General features: G+C 36.2%; 1 non-coding gene across 1 annotated transcript; it reads left to right on the top strand.

Moving 5' to 3' along the window:
- The first annotated feature begins 9,902 nt into the window (after positions 1-9,902).
- On the top strand, positions 9,903-10,032 carry LOC138831190 (small nucleolar RNA SNORA40). Its single transcript, XR_011373141.1, has one exon. It is a non-coding gene; the product is annotated as a small nucleolar RNA SNORA40 (small nucleolar RNA).
- Positions 10,033-11,294: the final 1,262 nt, after the last annotated feature.

Genomic DNA, 11,294 nt, shown 5'->3' with positions numbered 1-11,294 from the left:
AGGAAAAGGATAGAAGGTACACAGGACAATGAGAACAAGGCCATTGAGAATTTATCGGAGAAAGTGAGTTGGAGGGAGGATCACTGTAGGTGCCAAGGCAAGATTTGGACTCATGCTCCATCGTCCCTTTAGACTTTGTTTGGAAAGCAAAATTCAAAGAAAACATGATGAAGGATTTCAAGACAACGCCAATACAGTGTTGAATTCCAAGCCCAACAGCCTTTGAAGCAGGACCCTAGGCAACTGCCTTAACCACACACACCCCTAGGCTGCTCCTCTCAGAAAAAAAAAGGCTAGAAAGAGTGGATAGCCAACTACTGAACTTTCCTTATGGCATGTCAGGAGGTGGACATGAAGAGATGTTTTAAATAAGAAAACCTACTGCTTAAATGTAACACATTCTTCGTATCATTAGATAACTTTTCCTACTGTTTTGAAATATTTCTTTGACTTTTGTGATATATTTGTCAAACAGTCTAATTATAAAAATTGTGAAGTTGAGCATGGTGATACATGCCTGTAATTCAATCTATGTGAAACTTTTAAGCTAGGCTAGAATCATAGGCATATCACACAAGATCATGAACCAAAGCTGGCCTTCAGACAAAAACCTGAGACCTTGTTCAAGAAAGAACCAGGAGCAGAGCTCAAGTAAGGCTACCTGTCTAGCAAGTATGAGGCCCTGAGTTCACATCCTGATATTTTTCCTCCCCCAAAAAAGGTGATTTGTGAAATCTCAGTGGCCTATTGTCAAAAGCTTGATTTCTGTCTATGATTTCTGCTTATCAAGGTTCTGAGGCTCTGATGCACAGGGATCCAGGCTGACAGAGGTCTTGCTTTTATTGTAGTTATGTCTTGTGCTATCATTATGGAAGAGAAAGGGGGAAATGGAAGGCTGTGAGCCACCTTAACATGACTAATCCCATTCGTTTCTGTTAGCTACAAATCAAAACTACTCAAGATCAGAATAGTAATATCAAATAGACAACTACTCGGCAGGCAGACAGCAAGATGACTGCATTTCTGGGATAGACCAGAGAAAACCTGTTGACCTCAGATCTGCAATAAATTGTATGTCATCCTGTGCATTTCTAATCCAAGCTATTCAGGAAGTACATATGGGGGATTACAGTGTGAGATGGGCCCCCAGCAAGACAGACCATAAGATTCTATCCAAAAGCAAAAAAGCAGTAAAGAAAAATAAATGACTAGTGTGTGATTCAAGTGGCAGAGCACTTGTCTAGTGAGTATGAGGTCCTGAATTTAAACTTAAGCTTGATAAAAAAATGTTCTCACTATCTTGCCCATGTAATTGTAACCCCTCTGTATGGTATTTTCACAATAAGAAAAAAGAAAAGAAAAGAATGAAAAAGAAAGTGACAAAGAAGGAGGGAGGGACAGAAGGAAGGAAAGGAAGAGGAGGAAGGGAAGGAAGAGAAGGGAAGGGGAGAAAGGAAGGAAGGAAGGAAGGAAGGAAGGAAGGAAGGAAGGAAGGAAGGAAGGAAAGAAGGAAGGTAGGAAGGAAGAAAGGAAAGAAGGAGCTTTTTGCTGATGATAACAGGGATTAGCAATGATAACCAGAAGGCAACTCACAAATCAAATATATGGTCTGTCACTGAAATAAAGTGCACCCTTTAGAAATAGATTAAGTGAAATATTTTAAGGGCTAATTCTGTTGTCATTTGGTGAAGTTTGTCTTTAATCCCAGCTTTATGGGTGGCACTGGTAGAAGGATCATGTTCTGAGGTTAGAAACACATCTCTGATCCACAACCTGCCTACTTTAGCTTCCCATTGTTGCTGGAATCCCCTGTGTGAACCACTGCCCTCAGCTCCATCAGTGGCGAAGGAGTGTCATGTACTTTTCTGCCTAAGCTAGCCTGGAACCACAGTCCTCCCAATCTCAGCCTCTCAAGGAATTTGGAATGGAAGTGTGAGTCATCATCCCTTGACAAGAGCACATTCTAAACAGGGATTTCCTTTGCTTATTCATAGACACCACAAATATTATTCATTCAGGTTTCTTATGAGTTATAAGGCTATGGCCCTAGAGCCAAAGTAGAATATGTACCTTTGCTCCAGGGCTAAAAAAGAACTCAAGTATCTCAGCCCGGGTCTCCAGATACAGGAAAGAACTTCAGAGGTTCAAGGAGGACAGAAAGAACTCAGAGCAACACTCACTAGGTACCTCCCTGCTCTTCTTTGATCTCCCCTCATTCCTTTGATATATTTTCTTTTGTTTTGTCAGTCTGGGCACTGCCCCTGGGCTTTTTCATTCAAGGCTAGCACTCTACCAGTTGGAGCCACAGCTCCAATTCCAGTTTTCTGGTGGTTAAATGGAGATAAGAGTTTCATGGACTTTCCTCCCTGGACTGGCTTTGAAAAGTGCTTCTCAGAACTCAGCCTCCTGAGTAGCTAGAAGATGAGTAGCTATAGAAATGAGCCACTGGCACCCAGCATCCTTTGATATGTTGATGTAGCCACGTTTCCATTTGCAGTTACACTTATTTCCTTCTTTGTTTGGAGATAATTGTTCCATGTAATTCATATTTTGGGTAAAAAAAATCTATGTCACCAAATATATTCTAATTATAAATATTGTCCAAGAAGAAAATTGAGATTTTCCCCTGAATCTGTATTGTTCAGGAAAAGGAAAACAAGAGTTCTCACCTTGAATCTCACATCACTATGTTAGCTTTGACAAAAAGAACACAAACAAACAAACATTGAAGTCAAGAAATGTCAGCATAATGTCACTGTGGAAGAATCGATGGGGAAAAAATTGAGAAATGCAATGTATACTTTTCAATGAGATTAGGAAACTTTAGCATTAGTCAGGTTTTAGCATAGTTGAAAGTCAATATTAGAATATCTGCTACAGCAGTGGTCCCTCTTTCCATTGAAATAGCACATTAGACCATCTTTTGTGATAGTGTGTCAACTGTGACTCCTTCTATGTCTCTGGAAGAGCATGTGTTATTTCACACATGCTCTCAGTTTGGATAGAATGAGAACAGGAGTTGTAGTCCTCTTCATGCCAGCTTTCTCCACTTCATGTAAATTTCATAGAAGAGCAGATATGTAAATGTTGATCGACTGATACTAAAACATGAGCTAATTAAGAAGCTGAATATAAACTCCAACAAAATTCTCTTTAACGTCATGTTCTAAATGATCGTTTTAGATGGGCTCTTTACTACTATGTCAGAGGGAAAAAAAGATTCTAATATTATTGCTTCATAGTTTTTCTTTTATCAACGATCAGTTCTGCAGCTAGATCAACAGTGTTGCCACTAATGTTCTATTTGCATAACTATCATTCTTTGTAGTGCTATTGCTCAGGTATAACTTTGATGTATTTTTGTCTATCACCTTAATATAATTCAGTATCAACAGAATTTGTGTTTAAATCTCACTCAAACTGCTCGACATTCAAATCATCCACAGCGGTATTTTAATATAAATACAGCTTGTAACATTTTAAATTTTCACCAACCTACCTTAATGCCTCTTTGAGACACTGTTTTTTATCTGAAACAATAAAGTAATTCTGAGTAATAGATTTTTCTGAAAAAATATAATTTACGAGTTCAGTTTTTGTTTACTTCTAGACAGAAACTTTCCCACTTGATGTAGAACACAAACAATGATTTCATAATTCACAAAACAAAAGTAGTGTGGGGGACATTCAAATGATACAATAAAAATGATAAACTAACAACAAAGGAACACTGGATTTGCTAGAAAACAATACTATCTCTATGAAAGTAAAAATGATTATGAGAATAAAGACTCAATGTATGCAGAAGGAAGGAACAGAGGCAGACATGCTGTTTAAAGAGTCTCCTACTGCAAATGGAGAATGACTGAGCAAGTATGAGACATACATTAAGAGTCATGTCCAGGAAACACTGGAGAAAAGTGAAATTAAAGGCAGGAAAGGGGCAGAAAAGACAAAAGACAAAAAGATTAAACAGGGTAGATATTAAGCTGAACAAATGCAAATCTAACTAAAACATTAATTACTTTCAAGTAAACAATCTAAACACACCAAATTTTAAGTTAGAGGTTGTGATTGTATCCTAAGGAAATGAAGAGTGTAAAGGATAGAAATTTACCATATATATAAAACATATTGAATATTCTTCCTATTTGGTCACACAGTTATATGTTTGTGTGAAATAAAAGGATAAAAGAACATCTACGAGGTAAATACCAGTTAAATGTAAGCTTGAGTAAATGCATTAATATTAGACTATCTAGATTGCATAAGAAAGAATATGACACCTATAAGAAGGAAAATTGCACTACAACAAAGGTATTAATTTATCATAAATATGTAGACCAGAGGAAGATACTCCAAAGGCACAATGCCTTTGTGCCTCTGATCATTTAAAATAATATTTATTGAAATGAACTCCAGGAAATGGAAACAAGAAAAAAAGATGTATGGATTCTCAACAGTAGAGATATAAAATACATTTATTTTTTGGGGGAGGGGGCCCTCCGGTCGTGGGGCCTGAACTCTGGGCCTGGGCGCTGTCCCTCAGCTCTTCAGCTCAAGGGTAGCTCTCTACCACTTGAGCCACAGCACCACTTCTGCCTTTTTTCTTTTTTGCTTATGTGGTGCTGAGGAATTGAACCTAGGGCCTCAGGCATGCAAGGCAAACGCTCCACCACCGGAGCCACCTTCCCAGACCCTAAATTACATTTCTTGAAAGGTAATTTCATGGTACAACTACTTAAAGATAACAAAATTATAATTTAAAAAACTGAAAAGAGAAATAAGAAAATGCTTACTGGAAATGCCAATACTCCTTTCTCAATGATTTATAAACCTTTAAGAAGAATAAATAAAACTGTCTTCAGAGATCAGTAAAAATATGGTATCACTCAACAACACTATCAACCACATAAACTGGCAAAAAAAATCCACTCAATGATAGAAGAATTATGTTTCTTTTAAAGTGCACATTAAATATTCATACAAATAAAACACATTTTGGATCATAAAAAGTTTAAGTTATAGGTTGAAATCACACATTTTCTTCTACAGCAACTAAATTAAGCAGAAAATGAATAGAATGATACTTCCGAAGTGATCAAAATATTTGAAAGTTTAACCAAACATTTAAAATGAATCCAGGAGTAAAATAAGAAACACACAGGAGCAGCCAACAGTTATTTCCAGCTAAAGGAAAGTGAAGCATATATAAATTTGTGGATGGTAGCAAAAGTGGTGTTTAGAGGAAAATATGTAGTATTAAATGTACAGACTTGGAAAAAGGTAAGGTTTCAAATGAAAGACTTCAGATTCTGTCTTAAATTATGGTCACATGATCAAATAAAGTGCAAAACAAAAAACAAGAAAGGATCTTTCTTTGTTGATCATGGGATTTGACTTTTCAAATCCCATGAGCTTTTCTACTGAAGGCTAGTGTGCTACCACTTTGAGCTAGCTCCACTTCTGGTGGTTTTCTGGTGGTTAATTAGAGATAATAATCTCATGGACTTTCCTGCCTGGGCTGGCTTTGAACCATGATCCTCAGATCTCAGCCTCCTGAGTAGCTAGGATAACAGATGAGAGCCATCAGTGCCTGGCAAGAAAAGCTTTTTTTAAAGAAAGACTTTTAAGAATTAATTCAATTGCAATGAAGAAAATCAAGGAGAGGAATGAGTTAAATGCTGAAAGGGGTGACAATGAACAAGATATACAGTAATCACAAACTGCTTTGCTAATAGAAACTCCTTTGTACAACTACGTAAAGATAATAATAATAATCAAAGAAAAAAATCAATGAACACGTATGATAGTTATTTGAATAAAAGTGCTGCTGGTTGCCAGAGTCTAAGGAGAGTATTGTAGGAGATAATCAATCAGAAATAAGCCACACATCCAGGAATCAGAAGTTCTGGAGTGTTATTGAATAGTAGGATAATTATAGATAACAATGCTATATGTTTCAAAAAGAGAAAAGAAATCATTTTAATCATGGATAAATGATAAATATTTGAGCAGATAACGACCCTCCTTAGCTCATGTGGACATTAGATTGCATATACATGTCATTTGTCACCAAATGGCTCTGCATTGATTGAGCTGTACAACTTTTAGTTTTTCTGTATGTTAAATAAGTTCAATATGTTTAAAGATGAAAACAATTTTAAGGAAATTTTTGTTGACTGTACCTATTAAATCCCAAGAATATTAAAGAGTTAGTGAAATTATCTTCTAGCACCACAACAAGGAAAAGGCAAGACACAAATGAACATCATCAAGAATAAAGAAAAGAAGATGTCACTATGAATCCTTAAAAGGACAGGATGATCAAAAATATCAAATAAAAATTTTAATGCAATAAATTTGAGAATGTAGGTAAAATGGACAATCCTTCAAAGACTTTAATCCTGGAATAAATGAGTTCACTGAATAACAATTCTAATAAAGAAATTGAAATCAGAGTTTAAAATAATCTACCAAAGGCATGTTCACTCTTAGGTGGCTTAAACTGGTTAATTCTTTAAAAAAAAAAAATAATAAGGAATATCAGTTCTTCATAATCTTTTCCAGAAACCAGAACTCTGGGCCTGGGCACTGTCCCTCAGCTCTTCAGCTCAAGGCTAGCACTCTACCACTTGAGTCACAGCACCACTTCTAGCTTTTTTCTTTTTGCTTATGTGGTGCTGAGGAGTCAAACCCAGGGCCTCAGGCATGCAAGGCAAGCGCTCTACCACTGAGCCACCTTCCCAGCCCCAGAACAAACTCTTTCTAACTCATTTATGAGCTAGCATTTTCCTGATACCAAATTTATCTGTTTTAAAAGTGCCTCATTCATGTGTCGCTTCCTTTGTGGACCCATGCTCGGTATCTTCTTCCATTTCCGTGCTCTCCTGACTATGCTAACTCCACCACTACCTCTGCCATATACCTTCTGTCTACTTGCCAGTCCCACTGTGGCCTGACCATCGATCTTAAAACACATATTTGGATTAACCAATCATCTATCACAACACACATATTTGGATTAACCAATCAATGGATACAATACCTGTGAGCAGTCCAAGTCAGGCAATTCCCCTTCCACTGAATCTCAGGACAGATTCTATTCAAGGACTCTTCTGTATGTAACACCGAGGGGTCTCAGATGCACTATATAGCCAGAGCTGTCTCAGAATTCCCAACCCTGTTCCTTCAGCCTCTTAAGTGCACAACTGTTTCCATCCTGCTCACCTGCCAACTAGCTTTTCCCCAAACGCCACTGAGCTTCTCTTTACAGTTTCCTAATTCGTTGAGTGTTTTCATGATTGAAACTTAATTTATTTTCTATCAGAGCCCATCACTGGACTAACAAATGACGTGTTTTCTATTATTTTTTCCAGATCTAATAAAATGTGTCTCTGTACTGTGAGAGGAAGGGCATTGTTTTTTGCTGTCCCATGTGGCATGTGGCAAAGCCCCTTTCAACTGCATCAAGATCCATATGGAACAATCAAAGGTCAGATTTCTTTTCTCCTCATCTTACTATATCCCTCCAGGTATTGCCTCAAGTGCATTAAAATAAGTCTTCTGTTTTGTTGCTCTTGTGCTCTGATTCAAATTGTGCCAGCTGTTTATTTCAAAAGCATTGGAGAACACATGAGACTCGGAGTCTCCTTTGGTACTTGCAGGATTCTTCAGCATGAGCTTGCTATGCATTCCGCTTTACCTGGAGATGGCTACTTCATTATGGAAAGCTTCAAGATTTTCGGAATGACACTAGGGTGGAAAATAATTTAAATGGGAGGGGAAAAAAAACCTCCTTGCTTTATTAATGTAAAGGAGGGCCAAGTGTACGTCAAAAGGAAATGGGCCACTCACTAAGAGACAAGTACTACATGTAAATAGGCAAAGAAGAAAGAATTACTCCCTGGGTCTTGAGAAATTAAATTGAAGTCATTCTCATTGTTTCAGACACAAAAACAGTCATTGTTTTTTATTCTCCTAGAAAAAGAGAGTCATCTGTTTTGGTCTCTCGCATGTGATATACTTTTTAAGAATGATTAAATAATATTCTAACAATCATTTAGTCATTGCTTCATCTGTGCCAGGCAACCTGTCACACATTGGTACCTGCAAATAAAAATTACAGTTTCTGCCAAGACCTGGATGGAAGTCATGTCTTTTAACAATATCATTATCCTTCATTATCCCTTCCCCTCTTCCTAACCCCATCTCAGGGTACTTCATTGTTCCATTTTCTCATATGTACAAAAATATGTTGAACCTCTTTCACCCTCATCATATCTTGGACAGGATCTGCTTTACTTTTCTTTTTTTTAATATATTTTTTATTGTAAAAATACTGTACAGAGGGGTTACAGTTACATGAGTAAGGTAATGAGTACATTTCCTATCGAACATTGTTACCTCCCCCTTCGTTTTTCCCCTACCATCCCTTCCCTCCCCACCTCCCCAACTCTTCCCTCCCCACTCCACCCCAACCCCCATGTTACTTTTCTAATAGTCATTTTTTAAAATGTGTGTTAATTATTCAAATGATTATGCTATGGTATTTGACACAATCATATATGAATGGTACTTGAATCCATCAGACTTAGCTTTCTCAACTCCTTAACCTACAATAAGCTTTCTTATGCCATCCACAGGCATTGAGATTGATCAGCTTCAACATTCTGCTTTCCTCTCTCTTTTTTTCTAATCCCTTAAACATTCTCAGAATTACAGATGCACGTGTGTGCACAGGTGTGTCTGTGTAAATGTGTATATTTATGTATATGCTTTATTTTTTAGGCCTAACATCCATACAGGAGAAATACACCTATCCTTTGTCTGAATCTGGTTTGCTTTATTTAATGTGATTATCTCTTTCCCTGTAAGTGACATAATTTTGTTCCTCTATGCAGCCACATACTACTCCATTGACTTTATATGCCATATTTTCTTGATCAAGTCATCAATTGTAGGACATCCTGGCTGTATCTATAGCTTGGTTACTGTAAGTAGTTCTTCAGTGCACATGCATGTGAAAGTATTTCTACAATAAGTAGATTCTTTTTTTTTTTTTTGTCATTAGTGGGGCTTGAACTCTGGGCCAAGCCCAAAGAAACATAGGCCCCATGGTTTCCCTTATTTGCAATAAGCTCAGCTTCAGAATTTTTATCTTTAAAATAAAATTTTTATCTTCAATATAAATAAGATGAGGGCTGAGAAGGTGGCTCAGTGGTAGAGAGCTTGTCTTGCATGCATGAGGCCTTGGGTTTGATTCCTCAACACCACATAAACAGAAAAAGCTGGAAATGGTGCTTGGTTCAAGTGGTAGAGTGCTAGCCTTGAGCTGAAGAGCTGAGGGATAGCACCCAGGCCCAGAGTTCAGGCCCTGTGACCAACAAAAAATAAATAAATAAATAAATAAATAAATAAGCTGATCCTTTATTTTGAAGTTGGAATTATATGAAAAGAATACTTGAAGATGTAGTATGATACATATTAGGTATTCAATATGTTAGTTGTCATTTTTTAAATTTCTGTATTTACTGGTTAGTAATAAATCTCTGTTTAAAGCCCCAAATATAAATAATCCCTGTATCTCTATTCCTCAGTATTTTAATTTACAAATAAGAATGTTAATATTCTTTTAAAAGAGTAAAGTTGAACTGGGTATCTGTGGATCACGCCTATAATCCTACCTATTCAGGACACTGAGATCTGAGAATTGGGATTCAAAACCAGCCTCGGCAGGAAAGTCTATGAGACTCATCTCTGATTAACCACCAAAACATTGGAAGTGGAGTTGTGGCTCAAGAAGTAGAGTGCTAACCCTAAGCCAAAAGCTGAAGAACCATATTCAGACCCTGAGTTCAAGCCCCAGGATCAGCACACATTAAAAAAAGTATAAAACAGGTCATATTTGTGTGCATGTCTTTGTTAAATTTGTAACAAAGTCTTATAGACAGGTGCAAACAGTAAATACTCTTTTACAACCCAAAACTCATTGTTGAGTATGAGATTTTGGTACATGTAAGAAAGAATGTGATTTCTACAATCATTGGCAATATGGGGTTTGTTAACTCACACAGATTGGCTCTGAGAATAAAGTTGGTGTAAAAGCTTAAAAAAAGTATAAAACATTTCTATATATTTGGGTTTTTAAAATTTAAATGTTATTGTGAAGGTGATGTACAGAGAGGTTGTAGTTACATGAGTAAGGTAATGAGTACATTTCTTTGTGATCAGTGTTATTCCCTCCCTCATTTTCTCAGACTTCATTCATTCATTGACAATATGGTGTCTAGTATCATTGTTATATTGGCTCACCCTATGTCCCACCATTTCTATGATTTCCCCTTTCCTTCCCTAAATGAGATAAACTTACATATAAGACAAAGGGTACAGAAATAACAACATAGAGACAACAGGAAATAACCAAAGAAAAAAGAAAGTGAAGGAAAATAAAACACAGTACAATTGAAAAAACCTCTTGTTTCCATTTCTTGGAGTTAATTTTGATAATTATACAGGGCCATGTCAGCATAGCTTGTGCACATATATAAAATTTGCTACTACAAATGATATATTCAATTTCTAGATTGTCAGTCACAGAATCTGGAAATTAAAAGAGCACATAAACATAGAGACTAAATCTACCAAGTTAATTTCAAATATTAAAAGTAACATGTATACGTAATCACCCAAAGTTGTAGGATGTATTTTTTATTAGTACCATTATAATAGCTATAAATTATGTTACAAGAATTGACTTTCTACTTGGAATTGTCTATTACTTGCTGGTAATATTCTCAAGGCATAATATGGCCTGTTTCAGGGTTTATTGTGAATCCTTTCTCACAGAAATAAGTGTTTCTGTGGAAATGAAGTATGGCAGACAGAGCAAATCATAAGATAAAAAGAGAGCTTCTAACTGGAATGATCAAGAACACATAAGGCAAGTTAGTATATATTCTACTTTAAATCAATATATACTTAAATGCTATAAAACTCAACTATACATAGACATTTAAATTTATTTACTTGAATTAAAGTCATAAATCTTTAAAGAAAAGATTTAGGAATTCTTTTTATTGAATATTTTTATTATCTTTAAGTAGTTGTACAAAGAAGTTGCCATTCAACAAAGCAGTTTATAAATATAGTATATTTCGATCAATGTCATTCCTTTCAATATTCTCACCAACCCCTCCCAACATACCATTTCCCTTATTTTTCTTAAATTTTAGTCTATGAATTGATTTTTTGCCATTTAACAAAGCAGTTTGTATATAGAATGCACCTTGAAT

Source organism: Dipodomys merriami, unplaced genomic scaffold (assembly GCF_024711535.1).
Source record: "Dipodomys merriami isolate MVZ:Mamm:240054 unplaced genomic scaffold, mDipMer1.0.p SCAF_19, whole genome shotgun sequence".
NCBI lineage: Eukaryota > Metazoa > Chordata > Mammalia > Rodentia > Heteromyidae > Dipodomys > Dipodomys merriami.
The sequence above is the reverse complement of the archived record's forward strand: the minus strand, read 5'-3'. Positions and strand labels throughout refer to the sequence as shown.